The 25,995-nt window shown below is 43.4% G+C and overlaps 1 long non-coding RNA gene across 1 annotated transcript; it reads right to left on the minus strand.

Moving 5' to 3' along the window:
• Positions 1-6,470: 6,470 nt before the first annotated feature.
• Positions 6,471-25,201, minus strand: LOC123594703. The gene is made up of 2 exons (XR_006710848.1): positions 24,845-25,201; positions 6,471-7,396 (listed from the first exon to the last, which is right to left on the minus strand). It is a non-coding gene; the product is annotated as an uncharacterized LOC123594703 (long non-coding RNA).
• Positions 25,202-25,995: the final 794 nt, after the last annotated feature.

A 25,995-nucleotide genomic window follows, 5' to 3' on the forward strand; every position in this document is an offset into this window, starting at 1 on the left:
GGAAATCTGTGGCATGTCAGCAATGTGTAGAGCCAGGAAAACATGCCCCATGCACACCCATGTGTGTCAGTCTGTTCATGCAGCAAGAGTGGCTATGAATGCAAGACACGCACTAGAAACTTCCTCTGATGCAGCATCTGACCAGTGGTGATGAGCCAAGAGTCCCCCAGGGCTTTCTGCAAAGTCCCCAGTCAGAGAAAGCAATGGTTCTTCTAACGGGGCCGGGTCATCACTGGTAAGAACAGAGCCAAGGAGGCAGCAGGCTCTGGAGCAGTGTTGCATCAGTGAGGTTGACGTGTGTGAGCAGCCGTCCATCCCAGAGACCAGCTGGAGGTGGTGCCTCTCAGAAGGCAGGTGCAGAACTGGGCTCAGAGGCAGAAAGGTCGGCATGCGACCCCGGCGGGTGGTCAGTCACCTCCACTGGAGGTGGATGCAAGACCAGGCTGCGAGCCAAGCTGGGGAGACCTGCTCAACCTCCTTGTGGGAGAGGACAAGTGGATGCCCCTGAGGAAGTTCCCTGGGTCACATACAGGACAGCCACCTTCCCTGAAAACAGGCACACACTGGGGGCACCGGAAAAACCACAACCCCAGTAGGATCTCTGGAAAGAAGCGTCAGTGTTGTTTTTCTGTCGTGAAACCCAGACGCACATTTTTAGCAAATGTCGATGCCAGGGTCCAGCGAAGAATGATATTGGGGCATGTTATGTGGCTCTTAGTAGTTGAATAGTACAAGTCTGGGGGGTGATAGTTCCTTCTACATGCACAGGACGATCCCCAGCCACCAGAATAATCTGGTCCCATGTGTCAGTAGTGCTGCTGTAAACCTCCGTCCAGGCCAAGTATGTTTTAATGCAGGTGAAACAGAAAACTACAGGATGCATGTGAAACATTCACGAGAGCCTCTAAGAAACGTTAAGTTTTTACGGTTCACTCGTGTTGACTTTGTGTCCTTCTCCGGTTTTGCAAAAGAGGCTCTTCAAGTGATGCCAGGCCAATGGAAGGTTTCCATCTCTGTTGTGTGGGTTCAGTGGAGCTGGGTTTCTTCCACAGCTGAATAAACAGGCTCTAAAGTGGATCTGACATTTCAAGTCTGTTTCTTTGTTGGGAACCACACTGGGGAGGGGGAAGGGGGTGTCTTACTGGATCCCTTTGTGGTGACCGATTCAAATACAACAAAAGTTAGGAAACAAGTCCCCCCAACTCTTGAGTTTCTGATGATGTTGGAAGCCACGGTCCCAGAACATTATTTGCCTTTTAAAGCCAAGTCCAAAATTGAAGACATTGCTAATTTCCATTGTTAGTTTATGAGAAATTGTGAAACCGTGAACCAGATTCAATTAGAAGGCGAGCCAGACTGGTTCCTCAGAACAATAGAGGGACTGCCAAGGATTTCAACTGTGTGCACCCATGTCTCTGAAATGTGACCTCCTTCCCTCAACACCCCGCACAGCAGTCTAGTGTCCTGGGGTTCGTCCCTCTTAGAAAAAAGCGCTCGTTCTCAGGGCCGACGCGGGTAACGAGTGCCCAGCTCCTGCTTGGGTTTTGTGTTAGCTCTACCATTAACAGTGGTTGTGATTTTTCTTCGAGAAACACATATTATGGCTCCTACAGGTGATAGACTTTAAGTTGGTCCCAGCGATGTCCACCTCTGGATGTGCCTGTCCCTGTCTGATCTGCTCATCTGGAGGATGGGTGAGACCCTTCTCTCATTTTTGTTTTATTTTGTTTTGTTTTGTTTTTTTTAAGTTTATTTTGAGAACAAGAGAGCCTGTGAGCAGGGAGGGGCAGAGAGAGGGCAAGAGAGAGAATCCCAAGCAGGCTCTGCGCTGTCAGCACAGAGCCTGGTGCGGGGCTCGAACTCATGAACCATGTGATCAAGACTTGAGCTGAAGTCAAGAGTGGGATGCTCAACCGACTGAGCCGTCCAGGTGCCCCCAACCCCCATCACTTGCTTTTAACCAGCAAATGAACCTACACATATATACTAGTAAGTGATATAAATATATATGTACATAAATAAACAACAGCAAATATATAGATATGCACATATATCAGAGAGAACCCCAGTGAACATATATAAACAAGAAATATATACATATTTGTTCATTATGATTAATAACAAATCACATTATAGTACACATACACACATAAATAACCAATAGAAAAGTTACTTATATAAATAATATTATACAAACAGAATGCTTTCAATGCACACACATGTATAATATACAACAAAAATGCACATGATAATAATAGCAAATATGTACGTATCAATAAAGAAGATACATACATATAAACAACAATAGCAACAAATACAGAGATATACTTACATGGGTGTGTATGTGTATATAAACAAGTATGTAACTACTATATAATTAATATATAGTTAAATATAATAAATGATTTAATATACTATATAAAATATATATGTGTGGGTATATGTGTTCTGTATTATATACATGCATTAAAGATATTATCATGTTATGTTGTTAATATGTACAAATGTTTGTATATATTTGCTATTGTGCATTTATTTATTTACTTATTTTGATAGATTAAAATTTTTTTTTAAGTTTCTTTATTTTGAGAGGTAGAGAAACAGTTTGAGTAGGGGAAGAGTAGAGAGAGAGAGAGAGAGAGAGAGAATTAGTGGGGTGGAGAGGCAGAGAGGGAGAGAGAGAGAATCACAAGCAGGTTCCGCACTGTCGGCACGGAGCTTGATGCAGGGCTCGAACTCACAAACCGTGACATCATGACCTGAGCTGAAATCAAGAGTAGGATGCTTAACCGTCTTTCCCACCTAGGTGCCCTGAAAGAATTTATTCTAAGTAATCTCTACACCCAACGTGGGGCCCAAACTCACAACCCCGAGATCCAGAGCCCCATACTCCACCAACTGAGGCAGCCAGGCGCCCCTGTTAGCGTGTATTTATACGTTTATATATAAACATGGGGGACTTTTTCTAAGGAATTTATGTTGACACCACTTTTTAGGTATTGGAAAGGTATTTATATGACACCAAACGATCAGATCATTTCACCTGCTTCCTGCCACACCAGCCTGCCCAGGAGTCATTTCCACATAAAATACAACGACAAATATGCATATAGAAAGAGGCAACAATAAAAACATACAAACATCCAATCAACCGTATACATATATGCACATATAAACAGTAGCAACATATACACCAGTATACGTGTGTATATAATATGCATTTAATATATATTCATATTAGTATGTGTGTAATACAACATAAGCATCATCGATTTTATATATAAAATGTGTTCTACATATACACATATACATGCATTTTATGTATGTTTTTATTTAATAACTGTAATATGTAAGTATTATATATTATATATATACAATTTTGTATATAAAATGTATTCTATATAAATATATGAATTTAATATATATTCATATTTAATGCATGTAATATAATATATACCTATTCTAAATTTTGCATATAAAATTTTATATATAAAATGTATTCCATATATACACATATATGTGAACTTAATGTATATTTATATTCAGTATGTGTGTAATATCATATTATGTATTAATATGTAATATCATATTAAGTTATTGATGTGATATTAATAAGTATTATATATTTTGCATATAAAATTTTAAATATAAAATGTACTCTCTATACACATTATATATGACATACTGCTGTTCCTACAGTATCTTCTAAAGGACACACATTGTTGACCCCATTTTTTCGGTGGATATCTGAAACCCGGCCATATGAAAATGAGCCAACAAATGATGGCACCTCGTCCCTACCATGCCAGCCTGCCCTGAATGCATTCTCCCTGAATCACACTTTGGAGTGAGAACAAAAAGCTCCCGCAATCTTAGGAGGAGACTGTTTGTTTTGTAGCCACGGCAACACCCAGCGTTCACAACCGCTCTGCAATGTGTTCAATCCATCGCGGACCACAGCCTCGGGGAAAACCCTTTCACAAACCAACCAGTCAAGAATGGAGGTCTTCCAAGGCACCTGCCTCCTGGTGCCCACCAATTCACCACGGTGCTGCCGTGGAAGGGCGTCACCCTGTTGTCCCCTCCACGAGAGCGCCCCTGCCTCAGCCACGTGCTTCCCAAAACCCTCCGTCAGGTTGATGGTCTGGCTGTTCCCGGGAGGGCTCTCCCTCCAGCAAGAAGACGTGAGGTGTTCAGCGTCATGTCTGTGTTTCGGATACTGGCAGGTGGACTCTCCATCCTTGGGCAGGTGGAAAGTCACCCAGCTGGAAGGGACTTCCCAGTGGAACTCACCTTGAGTCTGTCAGGAATATCCCCACCTAGTGCATCTGAGAAAGAGTATTTCTTGAATCTGGAAGCAGAAAAGTGGGGACTGCCTCTGGGCAAAGTCCCTGAACGGGGTGACCAATGGGACGCTCATGCCATACCTACCAGAGAGTTGGGGACAGGCCTGTGAACCACTCCCTGGGAAGGCCTGACTCTTTGGGAATTCACCTGCGTGCATTGGCCATTTTCTTCACTCCATTTTATGTCTATTAAAGCATGTCCTGGGGCGCCTGGGTGGCGCAGTCGGTTAAGCGTCCGACTTCAGCCAGGTCACGATCTCACGGTCCGTGAGTTCGAGCCCCGCGTCGGGCTCTGGGCTGATGGCTCAGAGCCTGGAGCCTGTTTCCGATTCTGTGTCTCCCTCTCTCTCTGCCCCTCCCCCGTTCATGCTCTGTCTCTCTCTGTCCCAAAACAAAATAAATAAACGTTGAAAAAAAAAATAAATAAATAAAGCATGTCCTGATGTACGTGCTTCATCCTTGTAAGCAATTCCTTTTCTTGGTGCTCCTGGGTCTGTGGCCGCATCATCCAACCTCCATTTCTATCTTTATGTGGTGTTCTGCCTGTGTGCACGCATCTGAGCCCAGATTTTCTTCTTTTTTTTTTTAGATTTTTTTAAGGTAATCTCTACACCCAATGTGGGGCTCAAACTCACAACTCCGAGATCAAGAATTGTGTGCTCCTTAGGGGCACCTAGGTGGCTCAGTCAGTTAAGCATCTGACCTCAGCTCGGATCATGATCTCATGGTTCATGAGTCCAAGCCCTGCGTCGGGCCCCATGCTGACAGCTCAGAGACTGGAGCCTGCAGCATGCATCAGATTCTGTGTGTCCCTCTCTCTCTACCCCTCCCCTGCTAACACTCTCTCTCTCTCAAAAATAAATAAAGATTAAAAAAAAAATTTAAACAATTGTGTGCTCCTACACCTAAGCAAGTCAGGTACCTCTAGATATCCCACTTTTATAAGGATAACAGGTCTATTAGATTAGAGTCCAGTTATGACTTAATATCTATAATGGCCCAAATTCCAAATAAGATCGTCTTCTGAGGTGCAGGAGTTAGAGCTTCAGCATGAGAATTTCAGCCGGACACGACTCAACTGATCACACCATGGTAACCGCAAGAGGGTCGACCATTCCATGGTATTTCATGCACTCACCATGTGGTGCAATCACCACTCTAGTTCCAAGACTTTTTCATGCCCCCACACAGAGACTCCGTCGCCATTAGGATCTTTCTCCCCGCTCTATCCTCCATGTAGCCACCTGGCAAGCAGTGGTCTGCTTCCTGGAGTTATGTTTCACAGCCGGCTACCGCGGGCATTCATCAACACCTTGCCGGCAAAGGAATGCCTGACCCAGCCGATGTCTTATCATGTGTGGAACGGCACCCTCTCTCCTTCTGGTTCCATGTGTGTAAAGGGCACACAAGAGCTTAGATGACCTCATTCTTGGACGGTTTAACATTTTAGCTTGGATGAGCTAAGGACAGGGTGGGCGTCTCAAGGTCATACAATTAAAACCAGATGAAGACAAGCCAACTGATGGCCCTGACAAAGAGGAGATGAGTGGACGTGATCATGGGGATGAGTTACAGGCATGAAAAAGTAAGAAAAGCAGGAAGCCCACGGGTGACGTGGTCAGGGTTTTGTTGTGAGGAAGGAGAAAGGGTGGGCACAAAGGAATGCATGTAAGGAATGTCCCTCCCCCAAGTGAAAAGTGCACGATTATCATGTCTAACTACCCTCCCTGCTCCTCTGGTCTGAGAGTGGCTGTAAGAACCAGGCTCCTGTCTCCATCCTGCCTGCCTCTGGAGCCCTGCCAGGATCTGACATATTTGTGCAGAATGAGCAAATAAACTCAAGGAAATGTCATAGCGGGGGCCAGTCCGGCTGCTTCCAGAAAGCTGGAGGCTCCAAAACATGTCATCAGAAGTCCAGAGTTAGCCTCACATTCTCCTCTGTGAACATCTAGGCAACAAACACAACAGTCAGATTTCCGTGGCCACAAGATCAGAACACGCACATTGCAAATTGTTCCTATTTCTGCCAAGTTCTTCTCTTTCGTTGCTATGATTCACAGCAAGAATGCCTGATGGTTGGTGTCACTTTGCGTTCAGTGTTGGGATTGGTGACGAAGTCAGATGGGCTCTGCAACATGAATGTGTTTTAATAGGCTATCGTGGAACCCAGTTGGAGATTTACTGTATCTAACAGCGTGGTGAGGGAAAGAGCGTTCAGGGAGCCAGTCCTAGGTGCCTGGCACAGAGAAGGTTAAGCAACACCATTGTTAAGTAGGATTGGAACGTCATCCTCAAGATTGTGCCAACACCTTGTCTCCACAGGTTGGGGAAGGACAACCGTGCTCAGCATCACTGTAAGGGTGCTGGATAAAAGACACCCACTCCTCATGAACATGGATGTTCCTGGAACCAAAACAGGGTAAAACAATACATCAAAAGTTTAAAAACACAATAGAAGAAAAGGAAGAAAAGAAAACCATCTCAGATCTGTTTAAGGAGCAAAGTCTTGCAACGTGGACTTCTACTCATTATAAGAGAAGCCACAGAATCATCCCCATAGATGCTCCTTTCAATGATTTGCTTTAACAAATGCCAGGACGTTATAAAAAAACAGTTTTGGATGACACCAGCCCCCAGAGGCATCCATAATTTGGGAATATTAGCCGATCCCTTTCTGAATTAGGTCAATGGAATTTCTTCTGGTGAAGTCTGGTCAAGACACATTTTTTGGCTGGAAGTCTTCCATGTCTGTGCTTCATCATTGTTTTCTTTCGATGTGATCTTTTTTTCTTTTTAAAGTGCTTCATAAATTGAACAACAACTTGAAAGTTCACATGAGGTAAAATAAACATGGCGGTCGTAATTCTGTAGCAAAACCAAGCAAGAAGTGTTTTTTATTTACGGGGTGCGGCTGAACTAGATGTCTCTGTAGACACCAGGCGAAGTCAACTCCCAATGGATCCAGTATTGTTCATCCCTTTATATATAGTACACTTAAAAATATTCTGTATTGTCCTCAAAACAAGACCACCTGGGCCAAAAGACTGTTACTAAAAAGGAAAAAGAGAGAGAAAGAGAGAGAGAATCAGAGACAAGCCATGAAAAGTTCTATTCCCCTGAGAGCTGGCTTGTCTATACGGCAAACCTAAAAAACTTTGATTGACTTACTTTGCTTTTGGGTTTTTTTTATTTTTTTATGTTTATTCATTTTTCAGAGACACAGAGCAAGCGAGTGGGGGAGGGGCTGAGAGAGAGGGAGACACAGAATCCAAAGCAGGCTCCAGATTCTGGGCCGTCAGCACAGAGCCCCAGGCAGGGGCTCAAGCCCATGAACTGTGAGATCATGACCTGAGCCGAAGTCAGATGCTCAATGGACTGAGTCACCCAGGCACCCCTAAAGTTTATTTTTATTTTTTATTTATTTTTTTAAAAATTTTTTTTTCAATGTTTATTCATTTTTGGGACAGAGAGAGACAGAGCATGAACAGGGGAGGGGCAGAGAGAGAGGGAGACACAGAATCGGAAACAGGCTCCAGGCTCTGAGCCATCAGCCCAGAGCCTGAGGCGGGGCTCGAACTCACGGACCGCGAGATCGTGACCTGGCTGAAGTCGGACGCCCAACCGACTGCGCCACCCAGGCGCCCCTAAAGTTTATTTTTAAAAACAAAAACAGTATTGGGGTACCTGGGGGGTTCAGTCCGTTAAGCGTCCGACTTCAGCTCAGGTCACAGTACATGGGTTCGAGCCCTGCATCGGGCTCTGTGCTGACAGCTTAGAGCCTGGAACCTGCTTCAGATTCTGTGTCTCCCTCTCTCTCTGCCTCTCCCCTGCTCACACTCTGTGTCTCTCTCTGTGAATTTCACAGACTGGATGCATTCTTACTTGTCTAGCACGGCATCTTCTAGAAAAGCGCAAAGACAAGATGTTTCTCCATATTTCACACAAGTGTCCGATGCACAAAAACCATGGGTGTCGTAGCCTGGGTTCGAGATTTTCCCACTGGGTATGCACAAGCCAGACAAAGAAGGGTTGGGGGGAAAACACATAAATTGCTCGCAAGCTACTGCGTGCATCGGTATGTAGAAACCGGTCCATGTGTCTGATTTCTTCCAGACGCTTCGTCGCCCAAACGGTAAAGTTCAGCCGCCTTCGCTGAGTCACAGCAGGGGAATCTCCTGACCCTCCCACCTAGGCCGTGTGGTCCCAAATGAACGGGAGAGGCGGCCGGCCGTGCAAAGGGATTTGGGGGAGTCGTATCCATTTTAGAAGAAGCGTAAAATGAGACGGAGGGGAAGGGGAGCAGGGAGGGCAGCTCAAGGCGGCACGCATCTGGTTTTGATTTGGGCCGTGCTTTCCTGTTCGCCGGGCGGCTTTCGCTTTGCAAGGGGCTGGCTGGCTGGTGGAAGCACTGGAGGGACGCGCCTCTTCCCAGCCAGCAGCGGGCATGGCTGGCATCGCTGAGGCCGCGTTCTGTAGTGCCGAGAAAACACGCAGGCGACAGGAGAGCCCTGTGGCCGGGTGTTTGCAGACCCTGGCACAGAGTGGAGGGGTTGTGTGTGCTGTGTGTGGGGCTGTTCCTGCAGGTGTGGGGATTTCTGTGCGTACTCACTCACATTCACGGGGAAGGAGAAAGGACAGAGGCAGAAGTCAATTTCAACTGCAAACAACAACCACCAAAAAAAGAAAAGAAAAACAAACAGAAATAGAAGAGATTATCTCTCTTTCCTTTGAAGGCAGGATTCACCCTGAGCCGGGACCTGTGGGAGGCAGGTGGGGCAGACAACATATTCCTGGGCTTGGTATACTGAGGAGCCAGGCTTCTGGGTGCAGAGAAGTTTAATGTTTTTGTAACTTTTTGGCGACATTTTTAAAAAATGTTTTATTCATTTTTGGGGAGAGACAAAGTGAGAGCAGGGGAGGGGGAGCAGGGGAGGGGCAGAGAGAGAGGGAGACACAGAATCTGAAGCAGGCTCCAGGCTCTGAGCTGTCAGCACAGAGCCCGACCGGGGCTCGAACTCATGAACTGTGACATCATGACCTGAGCCGAAGTCGGGTGCTTAACTGACTGAGCCACCCAGGCACCCCACATATTTTGATAACTTCGTGCTAACCTTGTGTCTTTTCATTTCTTAGAGGCTTTTTTGCTCATTGTGAATACGGCTACACAAAGTTTGTCTCCGAGTGGACTTGTTTGTTTTTTTGTGTCGTCTTTTTCCTAGATTTTCCCTGTAAAGTGTTTCTCTGTTATTAGTTTCAGACCTTTGCAAACAGCAAGGACCTTGATTGTGACCCCAATGTTAGGAACTCAAATGGATTAAAAGATAGCATCGGTCCATTTTGATAGATTAGAGAGCTGACGATTGGTGTAAATGTTGTGTCATGTGTTTTTTTCATACTTTCTTTTTTTTTTTTTAATGTTTATTTATTTTTGAGAGAGATAGACAGACAGAGCGTGAGCAGGGGAGGGGCAGAGAGAGAGAGAGACAGAGAATCTGAATCAGGCTCCAGGCTCTGAGCTGTTAGCACAGAGCCCGATGTGGGGCTCAAACTCACGAACCATGAGAACATGACCTGAGCCGAAGTCAGATGCTCAACCGACTGAGCCATCCAGGTGCCCCTCCTACTATTAGCCAACTGTTTCCTTCACTTCTGTTAATTCCATCTGCTCACAACTACGTTTTTATTTTTAATACTCCTGCCCGTTTCTTTTTTTGAAGAGAAAGCTGTGTTTTCATTGTGCGTTATTCCTGCGATTAACCTGGCGGCTCATACACGTTATGATGTCGGCAGATGACTAATAAAGCCACCCGGTTGCCCTCTTGTCGAAGACATGGCTCATGTTAACGCCCACTGGTCCATGTGTCCCCTCCAAAGCATCCTCCAGTCTGATGTGATTTCCACCTGCCTCACGCCCTGCAATGAGTCACCATTTTATTGCTGGTGGTGGTGGCAGTGGAGGCCAGGGGATTTACGAGGTCTGTTGCTCACAGCAGCTGCCCTTCACCTCTGCCTTCTTCTGACGTGGACACTGTCAGTGGGCAGTGGGAAGAAACACCCTGTGTATTTCCTCTGGACTCACAGCAGGCCCAGCAAGTTGTCTTCTGTGCCTTAAAGACATTGTCCCTGCATCTACAGACATCCTCTCCAAGTCCTGCTGGCTGCTTCAGACGTGACCTGAAGTTTTCACTCTGGATATTTCAAGTTCACCTCTCTGTTTTTGAACATTCGCCGTGTGCCTTAGATGCATTCAGTTGGCTGTTTACCTTCCAAAGCACGCGTTTCGAGCGGGAGGATGACAGTGTTCTCTGAGTCTTGCAAAATGAGCAAGGATTACTTCTTCAAATGTGACTCAGCCCCACCTCGCCAAAACACTCCTTCCTGGGGTTTGGAAACAGCTCATCCGTTGATCCGTGACTTTTAAACTTGAAGTATTTGCCATTTTGTTTTTACTTCTCTGAGCTTGGAAGCACCCTCTGGTTTCTCAATTTGATTTTTATAATTTTTTAAATGTTTATTTATTTTTGCAAGAGAGAGAGAGCGAGTGGGGGAGGGGCATAAAGAGAGGGAGGGAGAGAGAATCTGAAGCAGGCTCCAGGTTCTGAGCTGTCAGCACAGAGCCTGACTCGGGGCTCAAACTCAGGAACTGGGAGATCATGACCTGAATGGAAGTCGGACACTTAACTGACTGAGCCACCCAGGCACTCCCCTCAATTTCTTTTTTTGTTTAACTCAGCCTTTGGGTTATTTCAACAAATGGATGTACATTGGTGTGTATTTGTGTGTGTGTGTATGCCTGTATGCAAAATTGGTGTGTGCGTATATACATGTATGTGTGTGCATGTACACAACACATGTATGTGTTTACGTGTATACTTGTCTGTGTGTATATATCACATGATGTACAACTACATTTACTTCCTTAGTTTGTGGTTTCAATTACTTCAGCAAAATGGATGTATATGTGTTTATGTACGTATATATACCTATACTATGCACAAATATATGTGTGTATTTATATATGTACCTGTAATATACACACATATACATGTATTTATATGAGTACCTATAATATACACACATACACATGTGTATATACATACACATGTACCTATAATATACACACTTATATGTGTGTATATACAAATATGTGTACTTATAATATGCACACATATATGTGTATATACATGTACCTATAACATACACACTTACACATGTGTATATACATATATAGGTACCTATAATATACACACATACACATGTATGTATATATGTACCTATAATATACATATATGCATGTGTATATACATATATAGGTACCTATAATATACACATATATGTGTGTGTATACAAATATGTGTACCTATAATATGTACACACATATGTGTATATACATGTACCTATAATATACACATATATACGTGTGTATATACATATATAGGTGCCTATAATATACACATATATACGTGTGTATATACATATATAGGTGCCCATAATATACACATCTATACGTGTGTATATACATATATAGGTACCTATAATATGCACACATATATGTGTATATTTATGTGCCTATAATATACACATATACATGTGTATATACATAGATAGGTAACTATAATGTACACATATATACGTGTGTATATACAAATATGTGTACCTATAATATGCACACACATATGTGTATATACATGTACCTATAATATACACACTTATACATGTACATATATATAGGTACTATAATATACACACATACATGTGTGTATATATGTACCTATAATATACACATATACATGTGTATATACATATATAGGTGCCTATAATATACACATATATGTGTGTATATACACATATGTGTACCTATAATATGCACACATATATGTGTATAATTATGCACCTATGATATACACATATACATGTGTATATATGTATATAGGTAACTATAATGCACACATATATACATGTGTATATACAAATATGTGTACCTATAATATGCACACATATGTGTGTATATACATGTACCTATAACATACATACTTATATGTGGGTATATACATATATAGGTACCTATAATATACACACATACATGTGTATGAATATATGTACCTATAATATACACATATACATGTGTATACACATATATATGTACCTTAATATACACACATATATGTGTATATAAACATATATGTTCCTATAGTATACACACGTATATGTGTGTATATACATATACATGCACCTATAATATACACACATATACATGTATATATACACCTATAATATACACACATATGCACGTATATATGTACCTTAATATACACACATACACATGTGTATATACATATACGTGTACTTAGAATATACACATATATACATGTATATATATGGACCTTAATATACACACATATGTGTATATATACATATATATGTATGTATAATACACACTATATGCGTGTATGTACATACACATGTACTTATAATATACACACATATACATGTATATATGTGTACCTAGAATATACAATACACGTGTACATGTGACAGACACATATATGTGTGTATACATATACATGTACCTATATATACATGTGGATATGCATATATATGTATACACATGAGTATATGCATATATATGTATATACATATATGTGAGTGTGTGTGTGTGTATGGGCGCCTGGGTGGCTCAGTCAGTGAAGCATCCAACTCATGATCTCACAGTTCATGAGTTCGAGCCCCACATCGGTGCTGACAGCTCAGAGCCTGGAGCCTGCTTCAGATTCTGGGTCTCCCTCTCTCTCTTCCCCTCCCCTGCTTGCACTCTTTCTCTCAAAAATAAATAAACATTAAAAAATTTTTTGCAAAAAGAAAGAAAAAATGCAATGCAAAACACCCTGAGGAGTTGCCTAGATCTGGGCTGAGCCATCAGCCACGTGGCTGGAGCGGTGACATCGGTCACTCAAACAAGAGTGTCAGCTCAGGGACATGGGGATACACGTGGACACAGAACCCACACTCATGCACACAGTCCAGAGAGGAAGGCTCCAGCTTGGATGTGACTTTGCAGTGAATCCATGAAGACAGTGCTGATGCCTTTGTCCCCTGCCGACAGTGTCCACAGTCCTCAGACAGGCCCCGTGTGTGTGTGTGTGTGTGTGTGTGTGCCCATAGTTGCTCTGTGAGCAGATCTGCATTTGGGGGACCGCATGTGGCCACCTGTGCACCCGTCCAGCAAGAGTGTGACCCTGCAAAGGTATAGTCTAGGGAGAAATCCAGGCCCGAGTGTGTGTCTACTAAACAGTAATTCGGGTTGCTTCCCACACCCCTGAAAAAAAATTGCCACAAAAAGAAATGAAGTGTTGTACTCAACGATTTGGATGAATCTCACAAAAAAAAAAAAAGAAAAAAGAAATTATACCAAATGAAAGCAGCCAATGTCAAAAGCTTACCTCCTGCATGAATCTGCTTCTAGAACGTTCCAGAAATGACAAAATGATGGAACCAGAGAACACATTGGTAGTTTCCAGGTCTTAAAACGGGGTTGCAGGCGGGCAGAGCTATAAAAGATCAAAGCAGCGGATCCTTGCACCAATGGAACGCTCTGTGTCTTGATGGTAACAAAGTCAATATTCTGGCTGTGATATTACGGGTTCGCAAGATGTTGCCATTGGTGGGAAATTAGGTTAAGGGCACCAGAGGTGTCTCTGTGTCATTCCTTACGACAGCGTGTGAATCTCAAATTATCTCAAATCTGGAAATTTAATTAAAATTTCTTAAAGCTAAAAAAAAATTAAAATTAAACAAAATTAAACAAAAAATTATGTATCCATCCACTGTATTCACCTCTCAATAGGCAAAGAAAATTTCTTTGCCTGCAGGGGCGCCTAGGTGGCTCAGTCGGTTAAGCATCCTACTTTGGCTCAGGTCATGGTCTCTCGGTTTGTGAGTTCGAGCCCCACGTCAGGCTCTGTGCTGACAGCTCAGAACCCGGAGCCTGCTTCAGATTCTGTCTCTGTCTCTCTCAAAAATAAATAAACGTTCAGAATTTTTAAAAAAGAATTCTCTTTCATGTGTAGTGACCCTGCAGCGTGACAGCATTCCCAGGATGTGAAACGTTACCTGAATGCGTTTCCGTACGAATTTCCTCAGAGCCCAAACATGAGTCTACTAACGCCCCTCCCCAGTCTTCACGGAATACAGAACACGGCGAATTAGGACAGAAATCGCGAGTCACTGTGACGTGAACAAGGTATATCCTGGGAGTTGTATAAGTGCTTGTTCGGGATTACAGTTTGGCACAGGGTGGGGGTGTTACAAAAGGAGGAGGTCGATTGCTAATTTATGGTGAGTGCTGTTTTGCGTTGGGATAACAGACATCAACTCACAGGGGCTTTGATCGCAGCTTCAGTACCTTCCAGCAGGTGTAGCCGGTACCCAATTCCCGTCCCGTCCAACGCATTTCTCCTGGGAAACCAGGCTCTCTGTGTAGACGTGTATGGTTTAGTTCGTGTGGATCTGCTGTGAGTCCCCCGCGGAAATTCTGAGAACCAATTTGCGGGTCTTTAAATATTTTCCGAGTCTCGTAAAATAAAAACAAAACACTCGCAGGGGGCGCCTGGGTGGCGCAGTCGGTTAAGCGTCCGACTTCAGCCAGGTCACCATCTCGCGATCCGTGAGTTCGAGCCCCGCGTCGGGCTCTGGGCTGATGGCTCAGAGCCTGGAGCCTGTTTCCGATTCTGTGTCTCCCTCTCTCTCTGCCCCTCCCCCGTTCATGCTCTGTCTCTCTCTGTCCCAAAAATAAATAAACGTTGAAAAAAAAAAAAAAAAAAAACCTGAGAAAAACAGAAAACAGATACAAGTTCTTGCGCTCATGTGGCCCCTCCTTTTAAACATTGGTGAACTTTTAATGTTCAAGTCACCAGAGACTCAAAAGGTATTACAAAACTTGCATAGGGTGGTCTGCCTCTTATATGTGGTTTAGGTTTTAATATTTTTCAGGGAAGCCTTTACCAATAAGCACATTATTCAGATTAGCTGGTCCTGTACTTGGATTTCTTGGAATTATTTCGTTGACTCCCCTGTGCCTCTACTCTGCAGATTCCTAGAAGCTTTTACCTTATATCCTACGTCCACTGGTTCTGTCCTAATCAATGACCAAGATTTGCCATTGTCATATATTATATTGATTATGTCATATTATTATATGTTATATTAATTATGTCATATTATATGATATCATATATCATATTATTATATCATATCTATTATATCATAGTATATCATATTACATCATAACATTGTGTCATATATTATATCATATCATTATATTATTATATCAATCATACTATATCAGTATATTATACCATATACTATTATATCATAGTATATCATATTATTGTATCATATTGTATTGTACCATATCATATATCATTATATTATATTATTGTATTATATTATACTGTATCATATCACATTATATCATTATGTTATATTATATCATATTATTATATTATAGCGTATTCTATTATATCATCTTTTCAAAAATTTTTTTTAATGTTTATTTATTCTTGAGAGACAGAGTGAGTGGGGGAGGGTCAGAGAGAGAGGGAGACACAGAATCTGAAGCAGGCTCCAGGCTCTGAGTTGTCAGCACAGAGCCCAACATGGGGCTCAGACTCACGAACTGTGAGATCATGACCTGAGCTGAAGTTGGACACTTAACCGACTGAGCCAAACCAGATGCCCCATCATATCATCTTATATCATTACATTGGATCATATCATATTATATTGTGTTGTGTTATATTGTATATTATTATATCATATCATTTCATACTATATCATATCATAGTCTATCATATCATTCTATATCATTATATTATATTATATTACATCATATTATTGTATCATATCTATTATATCATAGTATATCATATTACATCATAACATTGTGTCATATATTATATCATATCATTATATTACTATATCATATCATACTATATCAGTATATTATACCATATACTATTATATCATATTATATCATATTATATCATATTATTGTATCATATTGTATTGTACCATATCATATTATATCATTATATTATATTATTGTATTATATTATACTGTATCATATCACATTATATCATTATGTTATATTATATCATATTATTATATTATAGCATATTCTATTATATCATCTTTTCAAAAATTTTTTTTAATGTTTATTTATTCTTGAGAGACAGACAGAGTGAGTGGGGGAGGGTCAGAGAGAGAGGGAGACACAGAATCTGAAGCAGGCTCCAGGCTCTGAGCTGTCAGCACAGAGCCCGACTTAAGGCTCAAACTCACAAACCATGAGATCATGACCTGAGCTGAAGTTGGACACTTAACCGACTGAGCCAAACCAGATGCCCCATCATATCATCTTATATCATTACATTGGATCATATCATATTATATTGTGTTGTGTTATATTGTATATTATTATATCATATCATTTCATACTATATCATATCATAGTCTATCATATCATTCTATATCATTATATTATATTATATTACATCATATTATTGCATCATATGATATATCATTCCACGTCATTATGTTACATATTAATGTATCACATCATATATGATACATTATCATCTCATATTATTATCTCATATCACATTATATTATGTCATGATATATCATATCATTATATCACACTGTAGCATATCAGACTATATCATATCTTATATCATTAGATCACATTATATTAGACCATATCATAGTATCATATCATGAGCATGCTCTTGTCTGTGGGGTCCCACGCTAGTCTTTGGATCCCAGCCGAAGGGCCCGCACACAGTTCAGCTGATATTTATCCCCTTAAGTGAAGGCAACAGTGTTTGTGAGTCTCCGCTTTTAATTGGTGTTGTTTATACAACTGTTCCAAGGTCTGCTGATCTAAGCGCATTTGTCCAGGCAAATAATCTTTAGTGGCAGCCCCTCGGGTAGACACAGACTTGAAACGTGCCCAACTTTGGGAAGAATCGGCTTCCTGATTGCAAGACAAAATTGTCAACATTACTCAGAAAGTGCACCCACCTCAGAAAGCAAAGCCGAGAGGGGGAAAAAATGTGAGCCTGGACGAGGACGGACCAAGCAGACACGTGGTTCGTTTCTCAGGACCATGATGTGCAAAGCTCAGCTCATCTGTTCTTGGTGTCTGTGACTTCACACTTTACACATCCTTTTATCAAGAGAAACTTTAATATGCAATTATTTTGATTATTGGGAGTGAAAGTAACATGCTCACATCATAGAAAACTTTGGAAAACCAAAAAAAATATATTAAAGTCCAGGTTTGGCAAATCCAACGAGGCAGAAAACAGATTGGTGGTAGTGAGGGGCTGGGTGAGTTGGGGGGATATTCATGACGACCGGGTTCCTTTTAGGGGGTGCGGAAAATGTTCTAGCATTAACTGTGGTTGATCTTGCGACATTGTAAATATACTAAAACCCACGAAATTATGCCCTTTAAAGGAGTGAATCTGGGGGCTCCTGGGTGGCTCAGTCAGTTAAGCGTCCATCCAATTTCAGCTCAGGTCATGATCTCACACTTTGTGAGTCTGAGCCCCTCGTCAGGCTCTGTGCTGACACCTCAGAGCCTGGAACCTACTTCAGATTCTGTGTCTCCCTCTCTCTCTCTCTGCCCCTCCTCCGCTCGTACTCTGTCTCCCTCTCTTTCAAAAATAAATAAACATTAAAAAACTATAAAGGGATGAGTTTTATGGTATGTACAACTGTTATAAGACAATTTTGTTTAAGAAAATTTCCTCACCAGCTCACAGCCACGTGATGAACACAGCTAATATTTTGCTGCATATTGTTCCATTTGGAGGAGGTGTTTTGAGAAGATGCATTTCCCATAACATAGAATTTTATATTCTACTTTCGTCAGTTGATACTATGTGATTTTCTGCACTGGAAAGCAGTTAAGTTGTGCGTGGAATTAATTAGCTGGTGGTGTTTATTTTGTTCGTTTGTTCCCTTTTGACCATCTGCCTACAGGGGATATGTGCTAAGGCATGAAAACATTGCACCCTGCTGTGGGCTGAATGTGTGTCCCTCCCAAAATTCGTATGTGGAAGCCGTAACCAACAATGGGATGGTTGGGAGGCGGGAGCCTTTGCGAGGTCATTGGGTTGAGGGCATGACAGTGGGGCCGCCATGATGGGATTTGTGCCCTTATAGGAAATGGAAGAGACGCCCAAGCTCTCTTTTCTTCCACCATGGGAAGACCCAATGAGAAGGCACCATCTGCAAGACAGGAAAACAGTCCTCGTCCAAGATGGAATCCGGAAAAGTGGAGGTGGGTGTGGGCAATCAGGTAGAAATCACATCACTATGTCTCTGAAGGGAAGGATAAACTCTTCGTCTACCCCTCAAGTTCTTCCAGATGCACTAAGGATTAAATTTAAATGAGATAGATTGGGGCGCCAGGGACGCTCTCTCGGTTAAGCATCAAGCACTTGATTTTGGCTCAGATCATGATCTCACGATTTGTGAGTTCAAGCCCTGAACTGGGTTCTGCACTGGCAGCGAGAAGCCTGCTTGGGATTGTCTCTCCTACTCTGTCTCTTCCTCTTCCCCACCCCTCCTCAAAATAAATAATAAAATTTTTTTAAAAACTTAAAAAAAAAAACAGGGAGTCCTGGGTGGCTCAGTCGGTTGAGCGCCCGACTTCGGCTCAGGTCATGATCTCACGGTTCGTGGGTTCGAGCCCTGTGTCAGGCTCTGTGCTGAGAGGACAATAATGAAATTAAGATGTAAAGAAATGAGGAAGGAGGGCAGTTTTTATGCTTTTCAGACAGAGAGTAAATCTGTGAGTTATTCGTAAGACAAAGGACATAACTCTGGGGGCTCCAGTTAGCAAGGAATTCTAAACAGCATTGGGGCTGCAGTAAATTTGTCAAAAGTAACAAGCGTTATATAAATAACAGCCCTCTTGGCTCCAAATTTCCCATCTCTGGTGGCAAGGGTATCTCCCTATGTTCTGAAACAGGGAGGGCGCCTTCCCCGTCGGACCTTGATGTCCTGCCTGCGAGGGGACAGAGGAGGATCTGAGTGACTGTTACACGATTTGTATCTAAACTATCAGTATGCGAAAGTGGCACATTTTAGGGCAGCCCGCCCTTGGCTCCTGTAACTATCGGGACTGAAGAGGCAGAAAATGTCTGCGAGCATTACATCCCGGTGCCTGAACATGGTGAAGACAGCAAGGAAGCCCCAGAGCATGAGCAAGCCTGTAATTTTAGGGGGAAATGGCATCTGCTTTGCAAACGTCAAATTCAAGACATCAGCCATGCATCCAAGCATCACACTGAACACCTTAAATATGCACAGTCTCACCTATTAATTGTATCTCCATAAAGTTGGGGGCAATAAAGACAGGGAGGTTATGCATCCAATGGGAGACTATTCATCCCTTAAAAAAACCCAAAATCCTGCCATAGGCAATGACACGGATGAGCTTTTAAGACATTATGCTCACTGAAATAAGCCAGCCAGAGAGTGACAGAAACTGCAGAATTTCACCTAAATGAGGGGGCTCGAATGAGATGTGGTTCAACAGTGATGCCCTGGGCACATTAAGTGTTAACGAGTAAATCTCATAGTAAGTGTTCTTACCACCATGAACACAAAACAGTGGGCTTTAACATGCTGCTCAGATACGCACACGGTCACCCGGGGATCTTGTTAAAACGTTGATTCTGACTCGGGAAGGAAGCGACTGTTCCCCACTGTGGCCAGGGGTTTGAACCATCATGGCAGGTTGGTTGAGTCCGGATTTAGGCTTGAGTTTTGTGACGTTGGGTCCACAAGGAAAACCCCATGAAAGGTCTTGCTCCTGATGCTTAGGGATGGAAGAGAAGGCAGAAAAGTATTTCCATAGCAAGCAAGGAGAATGGGAGTGACCGTGGCTGGTCATTTGGTGGGGCTGATAAGGTGGAGAATGCCTAGAGTGTAGAGGGAATGGGATGGGGGAAAAGGAGGACAGTGTCAGAAGAACAGGTTAGAGCTTCCTTGATGAGGTCATATGATGATGGGCGGTGAGTCCAGAGCGGGGGCTGGGATGCCGATGCCCAGTGACAAGAGCAAGGACTGGGCCGGCAGTTAGGAAGCTTTGGTTCCATCTCAAGCAATAAGATGAGACGACCTGGTCTCGGCTGGAAGAGCTTTGGTGGCAAGAGTAAGATAGGGTGGCCAGGAGAGCGAGATAGAAAAACGCATTAATGGAGTGGACTGGAGGAGGCTTGGGGACCAACTGAATGTCGGCATTAACAGCACAGCAGGAGTCATCCCTGAGGAGGTTACATTGCTTAGAATAACGGGTGTCACTTCCTACCAGAAAAGAGACATTAACGGGACTGGCTATGCCGATGCATCTTTATACCTGGACGGCTACTGAAGGCCAGGCCATCCTGAGTCTGCTGCCTCACGGCTGTGGCTTCTTGGCAAAGTTATGGACCCTTGATTAGCCTGAGTTTCTTCATCTGGAAATGGGAGGGGTCCCCTGTCTCTATCGCATGAGAGCAGCAAGATGGGAGTCTCACAGTGGGACGAGCCAAGTGTGAAGTCTCTGTACCAGGTGGATGTCAGTCTCTCCCACTAAGACTCAGGGATCTCGCCCACACTGGCTGTTTCCAGGGTGCTGAGGACCGTCAAGGTTACACTGGGAAGGACCCATGACTCATACTGAGGCCAAGCCCACCTTGCAGGCCTGCCAGGGGGACTGTCCCCCCAGCTCACCCGTGATTATCACTTATGTGTCCCTTCCATTGTGCACGTTGGCTGCTTGTCGGGTTTTTCGAGGAAGATCTGTGTTTTCCCTGGTCGCCGTGGCAAACACCGGGTTTCTGATAGCCATCGGTTTTCCCGGAGTAGGGACTCTCGAATGCTTTCCTGTGATGGTGAAAAGTAAGTAAATGGGGCGCCTGGGTGGCTCAGTTGGTTAAGTGTCCAACTTCGGTTCAGGTCAGGATCTCACGGCTCGTGGGTTCAAGCCCTGCATCGGGTTCTGTGCTGATGGCTCAGAGTCTGGAGCCTGCTTCGGATTCTGTGTCTCCTCTCTCTCTGCCCCTTCCCTGCTCATGCTCTGTCTCTCTCTGTCTCAAAAATAAATAAAACATTAAAAAAAAAAAAAAAAAAAGAAAAGTAAGTAAATGAATGTCCCCATCATTCAGGATCTCTACTGTAGAATTTTTTACCATCGATTATATAGCTTAACGTTATTGCACGGAAGCCTTACTATTATTACGGTGTAAAATAGAAAATTATAGTTTAGGAAATGGTGTTCTAATTCCTGGGTTGGGATCGAGAAGATAGATAATTCAAAATCGATGAGAACGGAGTAGATAAGATTGCCTGCTAACTTAATTTCGTAACATCCTTTCTCATAACATTGCCTGGGGCCATTTTGATCTCACCTTCCATGTCCTCCCCCATCACACTTCTTGACAAATACCCCAAATGTTCGAGTTGGTGTTCGTGTCTGTGGAACTCTTGTACGAGGGAAGAGGAAAGCGTTATTACCCAAAACGCGAGAAGTCCAAATATATAATCTTGAGGTTACGACAATAGCAGATGAGAGACGATTGAGTAAACAGAGCGCCGTGCAAGGATTAGCCTGATGCAGGCGACGTGAAACATTGACACGAGGGGGGAAATTTAATTCCCCACAGGCAATGATTCACTCTCCACGTCTGTTTGTCCACAATAATTATTTTGGGGGGCGCCTGGGTGGCGCAGTCGGTTAAGCGTCCGACTTCAGCCAGGTCACGATCTCGCGGTCTGTGAGTTCGAGCCCCGCGTCAGGCTCTGGGCTGATGGCTCAGAGCCTGGAGCCTGTTTCGGATTCTGTGTCTCCCTCTCTCTCTGCCCCTCCCCCGTTCATGCTCTGTCTCTCTCTCTGTCCCAAAAATAAATAAACATTGAAAAAAAAAATAATAATTATTTTGGTGCTTTCAATAGAGAGAAAATGTCACCTTTTCCCTGAGCCAGAGAGGGATCACGTAGGACATCGTCCAACTCGCTCAACCGATAAATCAGCAACTTTGTTGGGTAAACAGATCTCTTGCAAATACAGTTGAGCGTTTTCTTTCTGCAATCATGCCTCGCAGAGACGTAGAAGGGTCGACTAGGGGGAAAATGGAGACCTGGGAGCAATCCAGACACTATTGTGTACGATTTTATGGAAGCTGAGCTGAAATGCTTCCTAACACCCCATTAATATTGGTAATGGCGATCCCAATTCCAATTCATGAACAAACCTCATACATATGATCTGATCGGAAGATTATAAAGACACAGAGAAGTGTGTGCCCATTAGGCAACGTGGGATTTAAGATGCTGTCTTATATGGGCAGCAGAAAAGTTACTAACACGCCAATGCAAATACTTAGCTCGGTTCTGAAACATCATTTGCTGTGTAAATCCTCGTCTGCGGCAGCATGGGGGGAAATCGTTATTTTGTGGAGAAATGCCACAGAAGGCATTCACCATTTGCTTTTTGCATTTGGCCTAAATGTAACGATCCTTATTCCCATCCACCAAAAAAAAAAAAAAAAAAATCTTCCTATCAGCACAAGAGGCAGCTGCTGGATGTGATGGGCTGTTCAAACCGTAAGTAGAAAATTTTCCGAAGGCCTCATTTATCTGTACTTTGTGCCCTGCTTTCTGTCATTTAGAGGTTTCTATCATGCAAAGTGCAGATAAATGATAGGAAGAATTTTTTTTTTTTTTTTTGGTGGATGGAAATAAGGATCGTTACATTCAGACCAAATGCAAAAATAGGCTAACAGCTCAGAGCCTAGAGCCTGCTTCGGATTCTGTCTCTCTCTCTCTCTCTCTCTCTCTCTCTGCCCCTCCCCCACTCATGCTCTGACTCTCTCTCAAAAAATGAATAAAAACGTTAAAAAAATAAATTTTTAAAAAATAAAAAATATTAATGTAATTAGGAGGTATTAATGCATTACTTTACCCTATTTAACACCATAATATTTCTTTGTATTCTCTTTGCTGGCAGGAGTATAAAGTTTAATCAATGAAAACCTTTGCATTACATTCGAGGTTTCCTAAAAACAAACTTGCCATGTTGCAAAAGGGGGTTTGTAAGGTGTCCTATACGATGGATATGTCACGCACTCTACTGTCTTCTGCCTCCTGTGGTGGCAAAGAATGACCCAGGAAAACCACCCCATGAGGAATCCCCCGTCGGGCTTTGTGGGAGCAAGACACAAATACACAAATTCAGAGTTTGGGGATTGTTTTTAAAAACATGCAGTGTGCATTTCTCCTGCCTGGAATTCTTCCCGGGCACTTTCAAGTGGGAGTTTTCAAATGAAAAAGGAAACTCTGGAGAAAGAATGTTTCCTATGAGCAGTGTCCCCCCCACCACCCCAGATTCGGGGTCACACTTTTCCTGATCTGTGCCCTGCCAGTGGTCCATCTATGTGGCCACAGGGATTTGTTTGCGCACCAGGCTTGGAGTTAGTCTGTCGCAAAAGTCGAAAGAACTTTCCTCTTCAGAATGGTTCAGCCAAAGCCAGATTCTGGGAAAAGTTTGATTTTTTTTTTTTTTCAGTACGTAATTACGGATACTGTAATTTCCATAGTCTTGGTACGTCCCCTGATGTGCTCAGAGGTAAAAACTCAAGGCTGATCGTGAACCACACAATGATTATACTTCCTCTTCGCAGACTTCGTCTGACACATTTGGAGCTTTTGCTAATGCTTCTTGAGGGGGAAAGAAGGTGGTGGACAAGCCCAGAAAGATGTCACCACTGGGGAAACAGCCAGGACCACCGAGAGGAAGGAGCCTGAGCAAATGTCTGTAGCCCAGGACCGTCTCAGGGACTCTTCCCCAGGCGGAGATGGAGGGAAGTTTCCAGAATGTTTCTTCCCTTTTCCTTTGTATGATTTTTTAAATTTATTTTCAGACCAAGAGAGACAGAGCATGAGCAGGGGAGGGGGAGGGGCAGAGAGAGGGGGAAACACAGAATCTGAAGCAGGCTCCAGGCTCCGAGCTGTCAGCACAGAGCCGGACGTGGGGCTCGAACCCACGAACCGTGAGATCATGACCTGAGCTGAAGTCAGATGCTTAACCGACTGAGCCACCCAGGCGCCCCCAGAATGGTTCTTCTCTTTTACAATGAATGGACACAAAAGAAACACAAGAGAAAAACAAGTAGGCACCAGAAGCTTCAGGAAACGCGCTCATGTTGGAGGAGACAGAAGCCAAGAGACGATGGGGCCCGCCATGCTGGAGAGAAGGCCCTCCAGCCAAGCCGCACCGAATCCCAAGGGAAACCGGGGCTCTCCGCAGGTTGAACGAAACTCTGTCGCCATTCGAAGGCTTACAGAATCGGGAGTTAATAGCAAACAGCCTTTCTTTCCCAGAAACGACAAGGTTTTAAGCCAAACCAGAAAGTAGTCTCAGTATAAACAATCAATCACTCACCTGCAACGGCTTTCTTCCAGGGACCATACGAACTGGCCTTATCATTTCAACTGGAATGTTTTCAGGAACTCTGCTCCGTTTCAAGGGTCAGGGGAAAGGGGAACCCTGGCGATCATGTGCACGCAACTGATCTTGCTGTCGTATTATGTAAGCGTGGAATTCGATCTACAGCACTCCCCATTTCCTGGTAGTCAGCAGGGGATCTCTATCTGGCTCTAGCCAGAGGGAGAGGCGTTGGCAATCTTAGAGTCCGTGTAAAGCAACAATTTCTATCATCCTCAACAGGGAGCTGCTTTCTGTAGCTATTGGAGTATGTCTACAAGAAAACACAATTTCAGGGGCACCTGGGCGGCTGTCGGTTAAGCGTCCGACTTCGGCTCAGGTCACGATCTCACGGTCCGGGAGTTCGAGCCCCGCGTCGGGTTCTGTGCTGACAGCTCAGAGCCTGGAGCCTGCTTCACATTCTGTGTCTCCCTCTCTCTCTGCCCCTCCCCCACTCGTGCTCTGTCTCTCTGTGTCTCAGAAATAAACACTAAAAAACAAAAATTTTAAAAAAAGAAAGAGAACGCAATTTCAGTGGACAAAAATCATTTTTTACCAAAAGTTGTAAAGTGGGTCTAGACCAGGGGTTGGCAAATTTTCCTGTAGAGGGCTAGAGAGCAAATATTTTTAGCTTTGTGAATCGCCAGGTGTCTGTTGCAAGAACTCAACTCTCCTGGAGTGTAAACACACTCGTGGACAATATGCAAATAAGTGGGTGAGGCTCTGTGTCAATAAAACTTTATTTGCACAAGCACGTGGAGGGCCAGATATGGCCCACGAGCCTTAATTTCCTTCTCCAGGATTAGGCACAGGCTACATGCAGACCAGGGGTCTGTAAACTCACAGATGAGCTGTCTGTCTACCTCCCTTATTCTGAGTAATAATGGCAACTGGAAAAATATGCACATCGTTTTCAGAAACGCAACAATGGCAGACCAGGCATCTCGTCTGTGGGAATCATGGGATCCTCAGGACCCGCCTCGCAGTCTTTGGTCTTCCTAGGAGCTGCATGGGTTCTGTGCCCTCTTCTGCTCACGCAACTTTGGAAACATGAGGATAGTTATAGGCTCCTTGTTTCGCAAAAAACGCAACTCCCTTAACATTTGTGT

The sequence above is a fragment of the Leopardus geoffroyi genome, chromosome X (genome assembly GCF_018350155.1).
Source record: "Leopardus geoffroyi isolate Oge1 chromosome X, O.geoffroyi_Oge1_pat1.0, whole genome shotgun sequence".
NCBI classification, from domain to species: domain Eukaryota; kingdom Metazoa; phylum Chordata; class Mammalia; order Carnivora; family Felidae; genus Leopardus; species Leopardus geoffroyi.